This window comes from Equus caballus, chromosome 10 (genome assembly GCF_041296265.1).
Source record: "Equus caballus isolate H_3958 breed thoroughbred chromosome 10, TB-T2T, whole genome shotgun sequence".
In the NCBI taxonomy this organism is placed as follows: domain Eukaryota; kingdom Metazoa; phylum Chordata; class Mammalia; order Perissodactyla; family Equidae; genus Equus; species Equus caballus.
This window is the reverse complement of record NC_091693.1, coordinates 54,595,463-54,614,520: the sequence shown is the minus strand read 5'-3', so window position 1 is coordinate 54,614,520 and position 19,058 is coordinate 54,595,463. Positions and strand designations below refer to the sequence as shown.

Genomic DNA, 19,058 nt, shown 5'->3' with positions numbered 1-19,058 from the left:
CTCTCCCAGAGTTCTTAATTTAGAGAGGCTAGTGAGTGTTGATTCTACCTAGTGCTTCCCATTCTTGTTCACATTTTGTCAAACAGAGAAAATAATATTTTCATAAAATATTGAGGCAAATTGTCTGCTTGCAGTGAACATGAGGGGTCCTATGACTGACTACTCTAGGCCTCTAGGCCCTATGTGGTAAATCCTAGGGTTAAGGAGATCAGTATCTTGACATACCTGAAACAGGTATGTAACAGGGGCACCCTAGAGGAGAAGCTCCTCCCTAGCTAATTAATTTCACTTCACCACAACACACCACCATATAAATAGTCTTCAGGAAACAGGAGCTCCAGTAATTATGCTGATGGAGTGATAGAAGACCACAGTGGGTTAGGAAGCCATCCGACTATGACATCCATCTGTGAGTGAGGACTAGTTTTGGATAATCTCCTCATCAGTGCTCTGTAAGTAAGCCCCTGTGAGTCTTCCATGGACTAGAGTTATTGCTCAGCTCCGCATCTTATAATTTTATTTTATAGCCTAGTGCATGTCTTCCTAGTTCTTTTCTTCCCTTGCAGTAATGGGAGATTTGGAAAAAAAGGTGAGTTATCTATGTCCTTTTGGTCACAAGAGATAAATTTTGTTGTCTTCCTCTTCTGATTGGTGAGTGAGTTTTCACTAGTTTGTGCTTTAAACTTCCTGTTCTATTTGATTCCAGTCCCAAGAAGACTATCAGAATTGTGGCAATAGAATTTTAATCCAGGCCTGTGTATTCCAGGAATAAGGGCTTTCTGAGAATCCAAATTGATAAGTGCCTAGGGACAGCTGGGTCAAGTGGTAACTAGCCAGGCAGACATTGGTGACACCAGCCTTTCTGCTATCATTTGTAGATTTTCCACTTCCTTATTTTCTGTACTACATTATTTCACAGTAAACTCATATTAATTAACCATAACTAACAAATAGGTATGTAGTCTTACAGGACTCAAAAGCTCTTACTTTCATTCTTCTAGGATTAGATGATATTGGAAATATTACTTAAGAATTTCTATTTCCGTCAATTTTTAAAATTGATAAACTAGTGGCAATAATTAGCTCTAGAGAGAGAGAGTTATCTAAATGGTCACATTGAGAAATAAAAGGAATTTGTATCCTGAAATCTGTTACCGCACTGTGAAAGACTAGTGTCTCCTTGACAGCCTGTATTTTGCCCTTTTTATCTTGATATGCCCAGAGCCAACAAAAGTTGTTGACATATAGCAAGAACTCAACAAATAATTTATTTGAGGGATAAAAGAATAAAAGAGTAGGAGGCTAGTCATTATTATTTAACTCCACTTCCTGATATGTACTGTTTACTCTGTCCTAGAATTATCCTTGCTGTCTGCCTTCCAAATGTTTCATTGATTTTTTTCCCTCTGCAGTCCTAGAAGTCTCATTAGAGTCTCCCAGACACATCATGCTATTTTATACCTTTGTTCATTGCTCCGCTCGCCTGAGATGCCTTCTCAGTTCCTGTCCATATCCTCTCTACTCGCATTAGTCAGAGTTCTTTTTGGCAAGCGGTAGAAATGGAATCTGGCTGATGGACATAAATAGGCTTTATGTGAAAGGTTGTAGAGTAGAATACAGCATGAAGGTGAAGGCTAGTGCGTTATGCAATGGCAGTGGATGGGAACTGAGGAGGGCCGGGCATCAGGGAGCACAGCCTCATACACAGTACAGGTTATGGTGCTGATACTTTCAGGGCTGCGCTGAACTCTCAGTGTTGTTGACACCACCATGAGTAATTTCCCAAATCTTCCTGCATTATTTGCCTCATTTCTTCAAGCTTCAGATTTTCGTTTGATATAGTCTTCTTGGCTAAGCCTAGGTTATATTGTCTGTATCTCCTTAGCTTCCTTGAAGTGGAAGTTGGTCCCTTTGGCTTCCTTAATGGGAAGTAGGGCACAAGATACACACCATGGTATTCCTCTAAAACCAGAAGGATGTTTGGATTCCGAAGAGCCAAAAACAAACAAATAAACAATAAAATAAATCCCAAAACAAAAATTCTGTTATCCGTTACTCTATGTTCAATGTCCATGTCAAGTCTAATTTCTCTATGGCTCTTGTATTACATACCGATTATTTCATTCTTTTCATCCCTATTGTATTTATAGGCAATAATATGAAATGCAGCAATAATTTCTTCATTAATTAAATTATCGTTCCATTCTTTATATCATATATTGCTTTATGAAGGTGTAACTAGAATATCTTTTGACACAGTTTGGGATGCAAAGAATTTAACTCCAAGGAATCCCCTGAATAAAACACCAAAACTTCCACCAGCTAATAGAAACAGCCAATTCAGAGATCCAGACTCTTACCCATACCCCCAGTGCTCTAATCCTTTTGCCATATGTACCCAGAAATTCCGAGTACCTAGCAGCATCTTGACAGCAAAGAATCCAGTCTAACTCCATCCTACATAAATTCATGAATTGTGATGCAGGTCAAAGAAGAAGCTGGTCCTGCAGGTCATGTCTCAAACTCAGAGCTGTGTAAATTCCCTGGCTTTGCAGTGGCCACAGAGGCTAGGGTGCCTTCTTTACCCATTGGTAGAGGGTCTTCTAGGGTTCACTCATACCCCAGGATTAAACTCAGGGTAGGTGATTCCCAACTGCTATGGTCTCAGTGTTTGTGTCCCTCCAAAATTCATATGTTGGAACCAAACCACCAAGGTGATGGTATTAGGAGGTAGGGACTTTGGGAGGTGATTAGATCATAAGAGCACAGCCCTCATGAGTGGAATTAGTGCCCTTATAAAAGAAGCTTCAGAGAGCTGCCTCCCCCACCTTCTGCCATGTGAGGATAAAACAAGAAGTCTGCCACCCAGAAGAAGGTCCTCACCTGACCATGTTGGCACCCTAATCTTGGACTTTCAGCCTCCAGAACTGTGAGAAATAAATGTTTGATGTTTATAAGCCATCTGGTCTGTGATATTTTGTTGTAGCAGCCCTGAACGGACTAAGACACCAACTGAACAGGCCAATCCCTTTGACAAAAGCTCTTTTCATTCCGATTCAAGCACTAGCCCAGGTAATGGCACTCCTGAGTGATGGAGATGGGAGAAAGTTCCAGTGTCGTCACTTTCCCATACAGGGATAGCACAACATTCGCCTCTAGTTGATTGGTGTTGCTAGATGTGAATGTACCAATGAGTGGTTATAGGTCAGCTCTTCACAGGCGTGGTGCTATTGAGACAGAAGTATGCCTGTAGTTGAAAGCTGGACCAGTAGGAAGATGCAGCAATCCTTGAGTGGGGAAACTACTCCACAGTTTGATACAGACCCTCTCAGTGTTTTGAGGGAAGGAAGTTTCATGTGTTATAATCAAGCATTAGTTTCATAACTTTATCAGCCAAGCCCCAAAATGTACTACTTAAAGTCCAGGTTCTACAGAGTCATTTCCTAAGGCTTTATGGTTTGGGTTTCTTCCTGTCCAGGATGCCTTAGGTTCCTTAACCAAATTGACCTAACCTTTCTTCTGCTACAACACACCCCTCTCCTGACATGAAAAGGAGCAGTTTGCAAAGTCACTAAAAAAAAAAAAGACTCATTTCCTAATATAGATAAGCCCACTCGTCGTCTATTTATACAAGAGAGACCACAAGTAATTCTTCTCAACAGTATCTGCTACAACATGATTTTCTGTGCCTGCTTATTCTGAGAAGTAGCTGGCAATTTCTCTTGTTAAAAGGGAAAAAGAAAAAACATGCATTTATTCTCCGATAAAACATTCCTCTGCTAGAGAACCCATTTAAAAAGCAAGTCTGTGCCTTGTACATCTTTTCTACCTCCCATAACATCAAGCTGCATGAGCACAAATACAGAAGTAGCTGTTTCACTGTTCTGTCTCCTACATCTGGCACACAGTAGGTACTTGTAGTAGGATGAATAATGGCTCCCAAAGACATCTAGGTCCTAATCCTCTGAACCTGTGAATGTTACTTTATGTGGCAAAGGAGACTTTGCTGACGTGATTAAGGATCTTGAGATGAGGATTACCTGGTAGGCCCTAACGCCCCTATTAGAGGCAGACAGAGGGAGATTTGACAGAGAAGAAGTCAATGTGACTACTAAAGCAAAATGCTATGCTGCTGGCTTTGAAGATTGGGGAAGGGGCCACGAGTAAAGGAATGCAGTTCTGCAACCTGGAGAGGGCAAGAAAACAGAACCTCCTCTAAGCCTCTGAAGGAAGAGTGGCCATGCCAACACCTTGATTTCAGCCCAGTGAAATTGATCTCCAACTTCTGACTTCCAGAACTGCAAGAAAATAGATGTGTGTTTTTTAGATTACCAAGTTTGTAGTAATTTGTTCCAGCAGCTGTAGGAAAGTAATAGAGTGCTCAATAAATGTGTCGAACAAATGAAGCAGTGAACAGTAGGGATTCAGTAAATATTACCTTAATTGCAAGATGCCCAGGTTGGTCTCAAAATAACATGTGAGAAGAAAGAAACATGGTAGATGCACTGTGTATTCTTCTTTTTATTGTAGACCTTAAAAATTCTCTGAATGTGAGAAAAATCATTCTTCATATATATCTACAAGTTAAAACTAATTGCATTGATTTAACCTGGGGATTTTACTTACCAAGTCTTATTCTGGCTGTTTTGGTTGGTTTCGGTTTGTTGAGATTGCTCGATATGTTAATTGAGCAATAACTGGTTTTATTTGATTATGCATTCATTCACAATTTTAGGGGAGGTGCCTGCTGTCAGAATACATCAATTCGTAAGAAATCTCTGCCTTCTGGGAGCTTCAAGAGATACAGAGATATATACTGTGTGGTTTATACTAATTATCCACTTACTGCTGTTTGGATTACTTCAATTATATTTGTATGGTCTATATTTCCAAAAGAGTTTGTGCTCCTCTAAGGCAGGCTTTTTTCATTCACCTGTATATTTTTAGAGCACATAGCTCAACATATTTCACATAGCAAGTCTTCAAATATGTTTGATTAATTGAATGTATTTAGTGGCCAAAAATTGTAAAAGTAATCTTGATTCCTGGAAAAGGCAAAGGCCGTGGCGTTAGAATGACTGGTAATATCCAGTTTTGGCAAGGAAGTGGAATATGGACACTCTCATATATTACTGGTGGAAATATTAGTTGAAATAATCTTTTTGAAGGGCAATTTGGCTGCATCTGATAAAGTGTATCTATTCTTTGTGTGAGCTATTCGATTTTTGGCAATTTCTCCTACAAAATTGCATCCATAATATTCAAAGCTGTGCACATCAGTGAGCCCTCTTTGTAAATGACATGAAAAGGTGTCTATATATATTTTTTAAGAAAAATGAAGTTGCAAAACTGTGTCAATAGCAATAGAAATATATTTATATCTATATTAGTTTTCCATCACTGTCCAACCAAATTGCAAATTTAGTGGCTTAAGCAAAACAACTGATTCTCTCACAGTTCTGTAGGTTAGAAGTCAGACTTGGGTCTCCTTAGGCTAAAGTGAAGGTGTCAGCAGGGCTGCCTTCCTTACTGCAGGCTTTAGAGGAGATTCAGTTTCCTTGCTTATTCAGTTTGTTGGCAGAATTCAGTGTCTCAAGTTGGATGACTGAAGTCTGCATTTTCCTACTGGCTGTAAACGGAGAGCTCCAGGTTCCAGAGACCATGCATTATTTGGCTCAGTCTCCTTCCTCCATTGTCAAATGAAGCTACAGCAGGTCAAGTCTTTCTCATGTCACATTCATCAAACACACTTTTCTGATTTCCTTTCTGCTTTTAAGGACTCATGAGATTGTATTGGGCCCATATAAATAATTCAGGATAATCTCCCCATCTCAAGATCCTTAACTTTAATTTCATACGCAAAGTCCCTTTTGTCATGTAAGGTAACATGGTCACAGGTTCTGGGGAATAGGGTGTGCATGTTTTTGGGGGTACATTATTATGCCTACCACAATATCTATATGCACATTATATATATATATATATATATTCTTTTGTGTGTATATACATGCATACAGTCATGCATACATATACACACCCACAGCAGGGAGGAAAGAGAGAAAGAAAACAACTTCCACAACAATAAACAATAAAATATAACAATAAACAACAAACAAAATAAACAATAAAAAATAAATAGAAGCGTATGTAGAACAAATTTCTAGAATTAAACATATGAAACGCTTTCAACAGTGGTTATTTCTGGGAATTGGAGTTTCAATTTACGTATATATGTATATATATATTGTGTTCAAGAATGGTTTGTATTTCTACAATAAGCACGCACTAATTTTGCACTTAAAAAAGTAGAAGAACAATAAACTGGTCAATTAGGCTCAAGACACTATCTAAATCACTTGCCGTGTCTCCTAGTATAAACACCTAGGGAAAGAACCAGCCTCTGAGTAAAATGTATGTTCTTTGAATTATTCATCAAAATAAATTGGCAGACACTTCACCACAGGTGTTATATGCTCTGAATTGAAGAAATTAACCTTTAAACTAGTAATTGGCTGAATTGCTGCATCTCTAAATAGACTTGCAATTCTTAGTATAGAATAAGCATATTACTTATATCGCTACTAATAAGATTAACTACTCCTCCAATGGTAACAGCAATGTGAATAATAATTGTTTTTTATTTTAATGATTTATATGCTACAATTTTAAAATACATTATTTCTTTTAATTCTGAAAACCATCCTATAATATTAAGTAGCAGAACAGATAATATTATCATCACTTTTTGGAAGAGAAAATATTCAGAAGACTGAGATTAGACTTACTCAAGGTCCAATAGCTCAAAATTATGGAAAACCAAAATAAATACTTAGATGTTCTATTTTAGGAATAAAATGTAAAAATAGACATGACTTCTGCCCTAATGAAGTTAACAGTCTATAAAGGGAGATAAGATGTGTATGTGGATGGTCATACTCAAGACAGAAAGTCGTAAGTATTATAAAAGGGTACCAATGAAGTGTTACAAGAATTCAAAGAAAAGTAGATTGCTTGAGTATGAAATTATTAGGAAGATTTAATCAAACAAGCAGTATTTGAACTGGGCCTTGAATAATAAGCATGATACGATTTTCCCCAAACAGGAACTAGAATGAGGCATGGAAGTAAGAGCCAAGGATTGAACAAGAGTGGCCCTTTTAGAGGCAATGACAAGGAGAAGCCAGAGAGAAGCAAGAGTCGTTGTGCAATTAGAATTAACATCAGAAGAGAAATGAGAGAAAAGAGTCAAAGATGATGCCAAGTTTTCTATGCCAGGTACCTGGAATAATAAAGTTGCTAACAATAGTCATGGGAAACATTTCCTCACCTTCCATTACTTCCTAAACCTACTGTACCATGATTACTGCTCCCAACACTCCTCAGGAATTGGTTTTCTCAAGGTCTCCAGTGATTTCCTTGCACTAAATACAATAAACACATTTAAGTCTATACCATATTTGATATCTTGGCTACATTCAGCTCTATAGTCAGCTCCATCTATTGTGAATGTTTTCTTCTTCAGACATTCTTGACTTCACACTCTCCAGTTTTACATAAGGCAATCCATACAAAATGCTTACTGCACTCAACGCTCCATGCACATACATGCTCAAAATATGTTAGCTTAGACCTTTGATTAGTCTTCTTACTTTTTTGATGACCCCTTTGTAGGCTTCTCTTTCTTATTGAACCGTTAAATAGAGCCTCTTCTGTCTGGGTCCTCTCTCTTCTCATGCAATGTCCTCACTGTTGGCAATCTTCATTCAGTTTCATGGCTTCAATAACCATAAATGTCCTAAGGATCACCAAAGCAAAGTTTACAGTTCATATTTTTCTACTAAACTCCAGACCCATTAACTTCCTATTGACTATTTATGCTTATAAATGCTTTAGGAAACCCAAATGCAACATGGCCAAGTTTGAACTCAAGTATTCCTCCCTAACCTCCTCCTCTTCTCCTCTTCTGTAGCTCAGTGGAAAGTTGTAGTACAAAAAAAATAAATATTTTGTCTTTGTCCCCAGGTCCCAGCACACAGTTCTTAAAACCCTTGAAATTCCCTGAGTGATGAGGGGTACAGGAGCATCTTTTGTTCTAATGAGGTGAATCTGGTGAAACCTCCATAAAACCCCTAAACAACAGGGTTTGGAGAGCTACCAAGCTGGTGAACACATCAATGTGCTGGGAGGATGGTACACTCAGAGATACATATACCTTGCTCTATGCATCTCTTCCATTTGGCTATTCTTGAGTTGTATCCTTTAAAAGAAAACAGCGATAGTAAATGTTTTCTTGAGCCTTGTGTGTCATTCTAGTGATTTATCAAGGCTGAAAAAGGGAAGATGGGGTGGGAACACCCGACTTTCTAGCTTAGGACACAAGTGCAGATAACGTGGTGACTCAACACTTGCAACTGGCATCTGAAGCGAGGCAGTCTTGTGGACTGAGCCCTTAACTTCTGGAGTCTTATGCTATCTCTGGAGTAGTTAGTGTCAGAATTTAATTGAATTGTAGGCTGACCAGTTGGAGTCAGAACTGGTGGGTGTCAGGAAAAAAAATCCACAAAGATATCCTTTTCCATCCCATTCAAGCCAGAAATGTTTGTCTCTTTTTCCCCCGTGCCTCAATAAAAGAAATCACCAAGTCTTTCAAAACATATTTTAAGATCCTTAGCTTTTCTCCATCTCTAATGTCACTACTTCAATCAAAGATTTCATCACCTCTCATTTGATTCTAGTTGATCTTTCCCCTGTCTTTGGCTTTTCGAAGCAACTTCCACACTGCAGTCAAACTGACCTTTCTAAAATTCAGATTTGATCTTGTAATTCTCTTCCTATAACCCTCCAATATTTTCTCTGTCCCTCAGAATAAGGTACAAACTCTTTAACACAACTTCAATAGCCCTTAAGCATGGCTGCTGATTACCTTTGCAGTCTCAAAACTCACTACTTCTTACCCCCTGCCCTTTAACTATAATGAACTATTTTCTATTCCTAGGCTTGCTTGTGTGCCGTGGTCTTTCTTACTTTCATGCTTACTGTTCTCTCTACCTGGATTACTCTCTCCTTCTCCTCTTTACATGAATAAATTACTAGCAATCAAGTTTTAGCACTCAACTTAGACGTTACTTAATTCAAAAAGCTTTCACTGACACCAAAGTCAGGATTAGGTGCCCCCTTTCTTCTTTCATCCTATCCTGAACTCATCATATCTTGGCACTTATCATGCTATCTCATACTCGCCCGCTAACTTGTGTGCATGCACGTCTCTTAATACTGTGTAAACTTTCTCAGAGGAATAACCTTGTCTACAATTTTTACTAGTATACGCTTGGCAACAGGACCTGATACAAAGAAAGCATTCGATAAATACAACAGTGAATGAATGCATAAATGAACAGATGAATGAATAAGTAGAGATATAGATTTGGGGAAGTAGATGATGATGAGCTCAGTTTTGAATACATTGCTTTGAACAAAGGAATCATCATTATATCCAAGGCAGGAGCAGACACTCATCTGAATGGTTGAACCAGAGTCTATGGGAAATGCAAAAGTAGATAGTAAGATCTGCAGTTACCCATGAAGTAGAGATATTGAAGCCACAAGATTGGATAAAATTGGATATAGAAAATAGAGAGAAAAAGAGAGAATTAAGGATAAAACATTATGGAATACCTATATCTATTTTTAGGTGAAAGCACCATCCACCTGAAATTAAGTGAGTAAAAACTCCATTAAGGACTCTAGACAAATAAAAGTTGATGAAGGTTTATGTTTGTGGATGAGAAGCTATTGGTGATGACTTCCAGATAAGTAAATGACTTCAGTATTGGAATACCTGGCCCCTTTGCCAGCCCAACATTCTCAATTACCTAATAATTAATGACAAAATGCCCAAAGGAACATAAAAATGATGAAAAGCCTGCACAGTATTAGGAACAATGACTAACCAGTGTACTTAGAACTGAATTAATTCACCTGGAAACAAATCAAGGAAAGACTCATTTCTTCTTCTTTCTGAGATTGTAGTGTGACATTACAGAAAATAAATCTAGGAGATTCTGGCACCTCACAATTTCCATCAGAGAGGGCTAAAGGCAATGACACAGAATAGAATAAGCAGGAGGTACCTCTCTTAGATCTCTTTACTTGCTCTGATCAGCCACATTCCAAATTATCTGCTTTGGGAGACATACAAGAATGTGAACTACTTAAGAAGGAAACTAGCAGGTAGTGGTTTTCTCCCTGATCCACTATGATTCTTCCCAATGGTTTGACTAGTAACACAGGAAAGACAACAAGATACATGGTGTCCATAGACTAAAGACTGGGCCAAATGGAAAGTGAGACAGAGTTGGTCTGAGGAATAGCAGCATCAGAAATTATGGAGAAGAAATTACACACAGATTAAATGACCCCTCTAGGCCTGCCCATGCCCTAGTCTCCCTCCAAGTATTTTTAGAATGCTGGATTACTAAATTTATGCTAACTGCCTTTCTAGTTTAAAACATTAGAGAAATGTTCCATAAAATATATTCAGGTATATGGTGAAGACATCAAACAGATATATTCCCATGTGCCGCTTAGGCAAATAGCAGGCCATAAATGACCTCTCCACACTCACGAGGGAGAAAACAGGATGGAGAAAATAAAAAGGAATAGCTTTTTTCTAATAAAAGGCGTAAATACAACTCTCTCAAAGTTGTTCTTTAAAAACTTTCTATGATAAACAAACAAAAAATGTTTTAAAAGTGTCCGTATTATGCAGTCCAAATTCACATAGACTCTTGAAGCAAAAAATATAAGATGACATGATAATCAAAACACTAAGTTCAAATACTGTAACACTCTCTTTATTATCTCTTAGTTTCAAGGGATGTGGGCTGACGACGTGTGCTATATTTGAGGCCTCACTCCTGCTACACATCAATAACAAAGACGACTGACCTCAGACAGTTAAGAGTAGCTAGACAGGAAAGAGGGACACTCTTTGTCATGCTTCTCTGATCTGGCAGTTGACTAAGAGCAAGGAGTTTCATTAGACGAAGGGATGTGTAAAGTCTGGATGTAAGGGTACACCTAAATTGCTTAGACCGGATTCTGTAAATGGAGGCCTACGGGTGCAAAAGTACAAGTGCAGAGAAGATATACACCCATGCAACAAAGAGAAAGCCAGCAGAGAGTGGGGTTTTGTTTCTTGTTTTTTAATCTCTTCAAAATTCTTACCAATATGCCAGGTTCACAACAAAATGGAAGGACAATCTATATTACACCATCTTGCAAAAGGTGGTGAATACGGTACCTGGTGAAATAATTCTAGAAAGAAAAATCCCTGGTTCTGGTGGTCTGAGAGTGTAGCTCTCCCTGTCCTCTTTTCAGACAGCTAAAGAGTTGAATGGGTTATAAAACCTTATAGCCTGCCAACCCCTTAAGCTTAAGTTCTAAATGAATGATCAAATGGAGCTGAGTAAATAGAAGAAGACAAGGAGAATTCAAACAAATTCTTGTAGCACACTATATGGCTTATCTGCAGATTGTAAATGACATTCTCTCTGGGATGACAAATTCCTAGAAGACATCCTTTCCTTATGAACTCATCCAGAAATCAGAATACAAGAGAACCTGACTGATTCAGTCCACAGTGGACTCTCTCCTGTGGCACAGCACAGTATGGGGAAGGATGAAAAATAGACCTTGAGAAGCAAACAGTATGGTGACCGTTAACAGAATTAATATGCAAAACTAACGATATTTTCTTCTCTTTGAAAAGCTAAAAGCAGAACAAACTTGAGAATGTGCAGGACCTATATGAAGAAAGCTATATTTTACTGAGGTACGTGAAAAAAGAGATGAAGGGAGGTTCATGCCTTGTTTTTAGGTGGGAAATGTTAATACTTAAAAACTTCAATTTCTCCAGCTGAATCGACGTATTCATTATTTCTGCAATCAAAATTCCAGGGGTTCCATTTCACAACTTGATGAAATAATTCAAAACTACAGTTTAGAAAATTAAACAGTAAGAAAAATTCCAAAGGAAGAAGAATGACTAGAATTATAGAGCTACAATAATTGAAATGGTATGATTTTGGGAAAAGATCAGTTAGATCAATGAAACTGAATAGAGAATCTAGAAATGGATTCCTACATTCCTATTGGCACATGAAAAATGTGGCATTTCTAATCACTAGGGAAATAATATAGATTACAAAATAAATGATAGTAGGTCCATTGAATAACCAGTTTGGCGAGAAGAAAATGCAGTTAAGGTCTGACCTCAAGCGAAAAACATTATAAGCTTAAATATTTAAATATAATTTAAATGTAAACCAAAAATAACCCTCATAAATATATAGGAAAAATTAGAAAATGTTTCAATAATTCAGGTGAGGAGCTATATAAAAAGCTTTTACAAATCAATAAAATGGTATACCAAAGTTTTTTTTAAAGTGGATGAAAATCACTCATAAAAAGTAGTCAGAAATCGGGGCTGGCCCCGTGGCCGAGTGGTTAAGTTCGTGCGCTCCGCTGCAGGCGGCCCAGTGTTTCATTGGTTCGAATCCTGGACGCGGACATGGCACTGCTCATCAGACCACGCTGAGGCAGCGTCCCACATGCCACAACTAGAAGAACCCACAACGAAGAATATACAACTATGTACCGGGGGGCTTTGGGGAGAAAAAGGAAATAATAAAAATCTTAAAAAAAAAAAAAAGTAGTCAGAAATCAAATGTAAAAAGGCTAGTATGCATTGAAAGAGCCTGAGGCCAGCTTCATGAGTGTGAAACTTTTAGAGTCACACTGAGTCCTAAGCTTATAAAGGACCCATACTTGGTGTAATACTCTGCTGACATAGTCTTGAAGTTTTTAATAGTTTTTGAACAAAGGGGCCTGGATTTTCATTTTGCACTGAGTCCTGCAAATTTTGTAGCCATTCTTGGTTAATTTTCACATATAGTTAACAAAATACAAATGAAAACCTGAATTTTGAAAATTGTTTTAGGGGCTGGCCCCGTGGCTGAGCAGTTAAGTTCATGCGCTCCTCTTCAGCGGCCCAGAGTTTCTTGTCGGTTCAGATCCTGGGTGCGGACATGGCACCATTCATCAAGCCGTGTTGAGGCGGCATCCCATATGTCACAACTAGAAGGACTCACAACTGAAATATACAACTATGTACTGAGGGGATTTGGGGAGAAAAAGTAATAAAAAAAAAAAGATTGGCAACAGTTGTTAGCTCAGGTGCCAATCTTAAAAAAACAACAACTTCTGTTTAAAAAAAACGTTTTAAGATTGAAAAAGATAAAAAATAATGATATCATATAATATCAAGAGTATAGATGAAGTAACACTCTCATACACTTTTAGTTCAACCATCTGCAAACACTCTAGAGCCAAACACCAAAATTTAAAGTGAATACCTTTGATCCAGCAATTTTCCCCCCAGGAATAGATCTACAGGAACTAGTTGGGCTAATATGTAAAAATAAGGATATTTATCACAGTATTGTTTATGATAGCAAAAAAAAGTGAACCAATCTAAATGTCTATAAATTTATTGATTATGAATTGAAAGATATATTTACCTATTGTACTTTAACTCACAATGTTATATTAGTTGTAGCTGCATATAAACACATCCATATGGTCTATATAGATATATGTTGATATGGAAAGACATCCATGATTCATCATTAACTGAAAAACACGCTATTTAACAGGAAGGTGAGTAAAATGCTATAGGTACCTAGAGAAAACTTTTCATATAGTTTATGGTCAAAAAGATGTCTGAAACGAAAAACACAAAAATATTTTTCTCTGAAATTACAGGAAATTTTCTCTCTGTTATTACATTTTTTGATAGTCTTCTTCTTAACAATGAGTTTTAATTTCTATTAAAATCAAGAAAAAACATATCATTTTGAATGAATAAGAATTAGCTCATTTAATTGTGTCTATGATCATTAAAATATTTAAATAAAATAATTACAAAAGTAATTGTAATTTGGTATAAAATAAGGCAAATGACAAAAAGGTTTTGAAAGAAAAGATAAACAATGTTTAAAAGTTACAGTAAGTTGTTTCAAATATGTAAATTATACAATTAAAACTTGGAAAGTGAAAGTAAAAGTATACTGATTTCCTCACCTTAAAAGGAAGCAAGTGTGGGGGACTGGCATTGGCCATCCCAAGATATGTCTCTTTGTATGAGGATTATTTGGGGCTGGCTACTTTTAATAAACTGCATATGGGAAGGAGGCTCTGAGGAGTGGAACTTGCTTGCCCTTTGTTAGGAGACATTTACATTGTAAAGGAAATCTCCATCTGTAAAGATGTCTCCCTCTCTGTACCAGGAAGAAGGGGGGATGACCTTATCTCTAGAAACTTCTCAATGCAGAAGGCAAGGACTTAAATCTGCATAATAATCTTATTCCTGTTTATTGTGCTTGTCTGGTAACCTCCTGTAACTGACTCTCCCCACCCCCAACATCCTCCTTTGTCTTTAGCTGAAGATGATATTTAAGGTGGGGGCTTCAGCCATTTTGGCGAGTTGCTCAGCTTGCCTGAGCCTCTCCCATGTATACATGTTATAAGGCTTTGTTTAATTTTCTCCTGTTGTTCTGTCTCATGTGAATTTAATTTGTTCTCCAGCCAGAAGAATCCACAGTGGGTAGAGGAAATGTCTTCCTCGCCTACACAAGTAAGTATACATTGCCTCTGTTCTGACATAAATAATTAGAGAAATATAGGTTTAATTTTGTTTTTGCAAAGCATAAAGGTAGTACAATTTATAAGGATTTTTAGAAGTATGAAAAATTATACCAGACAGTACATGATTATGAGATAGAAGATAAGGCAGTAAATCTTGAACTGGAGTGAAGAATAGTACTTAATGTGAAAAATAATAATTGATTTGGATTCAAATTTAATTAAAAAGAGAGGAAACCATACTAGACTTAATGAACTGCAGAAAATTTCAGTCTTTCATCTAAAAAGAGAACACAGAATGTAGCTGAATTCAGATGATGTATTAGTCATTGAGTTAATTCTCTATGTTGATTAAAATAAACACATAATCTCCAATAAATTGCTTCCTGATATTCCTTTAAGTTGTTTCACTTGAAAGAGATTTCAAATGGAGAAAAATATCAGACATCTAAAATAAATTCAGGACCACCTGCAGTTTGAGTCTTAGAAGGCTGATGAGTAGAGATATTTTAGTCAAGTGTCTGATGTAAAATATCACATTTCTACCATCATTTTTGATTGGAAAGGGGATTCTTGGAGGCAACCCAGTGCAATATGGCAGTCAAACTGAAAGGTAACATAGTGCCAATTTTATTTGTATATTTGAGCTATTAAAACAATTTTAAAGAACTAAAGTAACGGATGTTTATTTTTCTTGCCAAATTCATTTAAGGTTTAAATCTTTTTTTTCACTCTTTGGAAACATTTTAACCTATGCTATGAAAGTGGTAGAATAAGAAAAATTATACAAAATTTCAATAATTGAATGCATATTGTCTGTATTCTTTATCGATAGCTGGATAAAGTGAGAGAATTAAAGAATTCGTCTTCTTATACATTAACTGAGCAATGTATATATTATGAGTTGTCAAAAGTAATGCTAAATTAAGGAATGATAATTTGTAGAAAATATTGTTTCTTTTAAATAAAGCTGACTCTATATAGAGGCGACTCCTTTAGTGAGAGAATTTGATGACTTTAAGTGATAGAATGCGTATGGCAATTTCAGACAATAGGTGACCAGATAAAAACAATCAAATAGCAGCTGATTGTTTTTCAACATATTTTCTGTAGACCATCAGCATACAGAGTACCCACCATGCTTTTTAAGAATTCAGATATTTAGACCCTAGTTCAAAATGACCCAATCCAAATTTCTGAGGTAAACCCCTGGAACCTGCATTTTTGCCAAAACCTTCAAGAAGTCTTGTAGATTAATTTCTCGGAAATGCTGCTTACAGGATGTGAGGCAAAAATCTAAAGAAGGGGAAAAGGAAAAGCACAGAGAGCTACGCAAGAGTCACTAGATGGTTCTCTGAGAACAGCTGACTTCACAGGTCTCAGGCACCATTATGCATAACTCCATAGATTCTTGGAGACTGCACTGGGAAGACAGATTTCAGTGATGTGGGGTCGGTGAGCCAGAGTGGAAAGAAAGATATCTCGGACTCTCAAGGTCTGGCAGTAGTGCTCTTTTATTCAGAGAATAGTGTGGAATAGCAGGAGGATAGGACCCATGGGCAGTCAGAGCTGCTGTGTGGGGACAGGACCCACCGGCAGGAGGAGCTGCTGCTGCAAACATGGGTTGAGGGTAGGGCTAAATTTAAGGCATAGGTATGTGAGTTATCTCTTTACAAGACAAAGGAAAGAATATGTAAAAAGTGTTGTTAAAATGGTATCAGTGTGGGTGGGGTCTGGTTATTGGGTGGTCTTATAACTTTTAGATAAGAATCAAACTGGATTAAGTAAATGGCAGAAGCCACCACCTTAAATATTATCTTCAGCTAAAGACAAAGGAGGATGTTGGTGGTGGTGGTGGTGGGGGGTCCTCAGTTACATGAGGTTACCAGACAAGCACAATGAACAAGACTTGAGTCCTTGCCCATCCCCATTAAGAGTTTCTAGAGATAAGGTCATCCCCCCTTCCTCCTGGTGCAGAGAGGGAGACAACCCCCACAGATGGAGACTTCCTTCACAAATGCAAATGTCTCTCTTCAAGGGGCAAGCAAACTCCACTCCTCAGAGCCTCCTTCTCATCTGCAGTTTTTAAAAGTAACCAGCCTAAAATTATCCTCATCATCAGGACAGTTAGGAGCACAGAATGGGATGAGAGCAGAGAATACTTTATCAGCAGTTTTACAGCCAAAATGAAGGAAATGTACTTATCTTCCTACCTGCTATATGATTCTGGAAAAAAATATTTTTTAAATCTATCTCACCTTCAGTTATAAATGAATAAAATAATTGGTTGCACCCTTCTAACCCCAGATAAATATTTATATGAACAATTAAGAAATGTTTCAAAAAGCTTTGGCATGTCTCCAGAACTGATCCTCTCTTAACCAGGCCCACTATTTGTCACTAAATCATTTCCTTTTACTGAACTACATCCCTCCCTCCTTTTTTTCTGTATATAAAGAAAATACAGATAGACTTCCTTGTAGATTAATATTTTAACACAGTAGCTAGCATTGTCACTAGGCGTATAATTTATTAATAAGAAATATTTAATATTATTGGTAAATTGCTACCATTTCATTTTGATCCCATTTTTTTCATTCATTAATCAAATATGTTTTAGTCTCTACTTGTGCAAGAAACTGCTAGGCCCTAGGCAGGAAGCAACAAACAAAATACACACCATCATGAAGTTTACAGTGACAAATAGAAATGGCAAACAATAAGATATATTGGAGTATGTGAGGAAGCCATTTGGTGTAAACCTAATTCAGCCTGACTTTGTTTTTCCAAAAGGGCCTGACATGGCCATCAAGCATGCATTGTATATCTGCTTTAAACATTTACTGTGGCAAGAACAAATGGCCTTAAGATAAAGGTGCAACTTCCCCCCACATTGGCATTTCCTTAAGGATAAGCATCTTTCCTTAGGCTAGGAACCGATTGCTGTGCTCACCTTTGACCACCCAGCTCACCTGTGACCACCCAGCTCGAGACAGCAGACCTGCCACCCTGCTGTGTTCACCGAGACAGCAGACCTACCTGCTGTGTCCATCAATCGCTGTGCTGACAGAGCAGTCTCACGACTATTGTAAAAGAGACATTTCAATCCTATGTGAAACATCCTCTTTGGGGGTATATAACCACTCTGTGCACCCCACTTCTTCGGTGCCCTTTCTTCCTTCAGGAAGAAAGGCCCTGGGCCATGGTCCTCAGATTTTAGCTCAGAATAAACTCACCCAAATTTTCATTTATAGATTGGTTATGGATTATTTTCATCGACAACAGGATAACAGAGGAAACAATATCAGACAAGTATTCAAACAAATACATTTTTTAAAAAAGTTAGAAATGCTACCAACGAAAAATACAGGGTGCTCTCACAGAATACAACCCAGTAATCTAACAGGGATGTCAGTAAGGATCTCTGTGAGGGAGTCCTATCTGAGGAGGTGCTGGGGCCTAAAGGGTGAATTCACTCTCATTTGTCCACAGGCGTGAAGGAGAAAGGTTCTGGACAGAGGAGAATGTAAGTAGTACCTTCAAAATCCAGAAAGCAGCCAGTGTGGCTGGAACATAATTAATAAGAGAGAGAGAGATTGCTGGAAAAGAAGCTGAAGACGAAGGCATGAGTCAAGGCAAAGGCTTAAAAGCATCTGATAAAGCAACAGGAAACATTCGAAGAGTTTGAAGCAGGGGAGTGACTGGGTCCTCCTGGCTGCCCCATGGGGAAGGGATGGGGGCAGAGACAAGTGTAAACATCGGGAGAACATTAAAGACTACTTTATTCTAGGTAAAAGATAATGATGACTTGATTTAGAGTCTCCTAGTGAAATTGATGAGAAATGGTAAGCTTTAAAATACGTTTTGCATGTGCAACCACCTAAATTGGTGATGGATTAGCTACTGAGTTGGCTGGAACTAGAGGGACGATAATACCAAGCATAACCCAGAGAAAAGAATGTCTGACTCATGTGACATTTTCTCATTTCTGAATATGACCAGGTATGGCTCAGGAAACAGGGTTTGGATAATCCTGGAGGAACATTGACCTAGAGCTAGGTCTAACTATAATGATGAAATAAAACTTGCTCCCAGGAGTTAGAAAAAGTGCATTTTGGGAAGTAGAGTACAATGTTGAAAAGAAATTGTAATGGATTTTAGCTTTGGAAGCTGTGGTGTCAGAGGAAGCCGACTGAGAGGGACAGATTTTGAAATTTCAGTGGGTAGGCAGAGGCAGAGAGGCAGCCAGACAGCAGGTGAATGTTCTCCTTACACTGGGCAGTAGGCTTTGCATTTCAGGCAAGATTACAACCCCTCCCTTTGTTGTAGGAGATAAGTAAACCCAGAGGATCTTA

The 19,058-nt window shown here is 37.8% G+C and overlaps 1 long non-coding RNA gene across 1 annotated transcript in view; it reads left to right on the top strand.

Moving 5' to 3' along the window:
- Positions 1-19,058, top strand: part of LOC106782237 (uncharacterized) — a 46,081-nt gene that overhangs the window by 5,611 nt on the left and 21,412 nt on the right. The window contains exons 2-5 of the long non-coding RNA XR_011422101.1: positions 7,104-7,275; positions 11,771-11,833; positions 14,647-14,695; positions 18,196-18,229. This is a non-coding gene — a long non-coding RNA (uncharacterized lncRNA). The remainder of the gene's footprint in view (positions 1-7,103; positions 7,276-11,770; positions 11,834-14,646; positions 14,696-18,195; positions 18,230-19,058) is intronic.